Raw genomic sequence first — 1,846 nt, 5'->3', positions numbered from 1 at the left:
GGAAGAAATATTTGAAGAGATAATGACCTTGGATTTCCCCAAATTGATAAAATATAACAACCCACAGCTCCAAGAATCTCAATGAACCTCAAGCTGAATAAATTCAAAGTAAATCATAGGCAAACATAGTCAACTTCTGAACAGCAGCAATAAAAGGATTTTGTAAAATTAGCCTGAAGAAAAAGATACATTACTTACAGAAAAATGGCAGATTTGTCACCAGAAATAATGTATATAATATACATATCTACACACACACATGTCCTTTAAAAGATTATTTGCTCTTTAAAACAGCAATAAAATGTGTTGTGGGGCAACATGTAGAAGCAACTTATATGATGACAAGAGCACAAAGATTAGGAGAAGGCTAAATGCAATTAGACTGCAAGTTTTCTAAATTATTAATAAGGTAGTTGAACATTCTTTTACTGTTGATAGCTAAAGAAAATACTTGTACGGCCTTTTTTATTCCCAACTCACACATACACATGTGGACATTCTCATACTGACCAAAAGCTCTGGCACTTCTGCAGGCAGGATCATGCCTCCAGGACTATGAGAAAGGTGTAGGAGTGTTGGTTCATGACATGAGCAGGAGAGCCCTTTACTAGTACAGCAGAGCTTCCTGTTGCTCAGCAATCCCAGGAGGAATAACGTGTGGGAAGATGTAGACACTCAGCCCTCCCAGCTGCCAGGAGGAGTCTGTCCCTCAGCCATGAAGAGGCTACCATTTCCCCCAGTGACCAGATTTATCGGTGTGCCATGATGTAGAAAATGTGGGAAAACTCTGTTCTGTCATATTCTTCCCTTCCCTTCCTTATCTCCCTCCCACTGCTGGTCTGTTCTGGTTGCCAGGCACTGGCTTATATTTTTTTATTCTTAGTGTAGATTGTTTATTGTAATATAATTTATAAATACCTTGCTGTCTTCAGTAATTTAAACAACGGGCCAATAATTTCTTCTGACCAGCACAGCAGCAAGGTAAAAACAAAATCAGCTGGCTGAGTTTTCCTCCTTTACCTCTTTGTCTGAGGATGAAACTTGATTTTCATTAATCCAGAGCTGCAGCACTGGAGATGATTTCAATCAACTCCTTTGTGCTGACAGCTTGGCCTATGCGGTTGAAGGTCAAAGTCAATTTGTCGATCACCTTAGAAGCATTCTTGCTTGCGTTGTCCATGGCCGTCATGCTGGCATTTTGCTCACTAGTGGTGTAGTCCTTCAGAGAATAGTAGGTGATATTGGCCAGATGTATTTCTGGTAATTCTCCAGCATGTCAGCATCAATGTCGTCATAGGTACTCGTGCACTCAGCACTTACAATGGTATTAAGAGAAGAGAAAAGATGGGCTTTTCTTTTGTCTTGTAGGAGATGACAGACCTGAATCGATTAAAGATAATAGATCCTTCATCAAGTTCATATCCAGAATTTAGTAATTCCAGGGCAATGACTGACACATCTCCAAAAGTAGGGGGTTTTCTTCCCACTTCTTTGAAGGTGACCAGAAACTGGTCAGAATGAGTCTTATGAAATATAACCCTAATTTTATCACCGATTCCAACCATCTTAACTTTCCCAGCTGCTGTGAGCATACCCACCTCCCTTTTTCATTTTATTTTATTTTATTGATTTTTTTAGAGAGAGAGGAAGGGAGAAAGATAGAAACATCAATGAGAGAAACATCTATTGATTGCCTCCCACATGCCCCCTACTGGGGATAGAGCCCTCAACCAGGGCAAGTGCCCTCACGAGGAACTGAACCAGTGACCTTTTGGTTCATGGGTTGATGCTCAATCACTGAGCCATACCTTCTGAGCTCACTTTTCATCTGTTTAGCAACCAAGAA

General features: G+C 40.4%; 1 pseudogene; it reads right to left on the bottom strand.

The window, feature by feature from the left end:
• Positions 1-924: 924 nt before the first annotated feature.
• LOC132215164 (ATP synthase subunit gamma, mitochondrial-like) lies at positions 925-1,567 on the bottom strand (annotated as a pseudogene).
• Positions 1,568-1,846: the final 279 nt, after the last annotated feature.

The sequence above is a fragment of the Myotis daubentonii genome, chromosome 14, assembly GCF_963259705.1.
Source record: "Myotis daubentonii chromosome 14, mMyoDau2.1, whole genome shotgun sequence".
NCBI classification, from domain to species: domain Eukaryota; kingdom Metazoa; phylum Chordata; class Mammalia; order Chiroptera; family Vespertilionidae; genus Myotis; species Myotis daubentonii.
The sequence above is the reverse complement of the archived record's forward strand: the minus strand, read 5'-3'. Positions and strand labels throughout refer to the sequence as shown.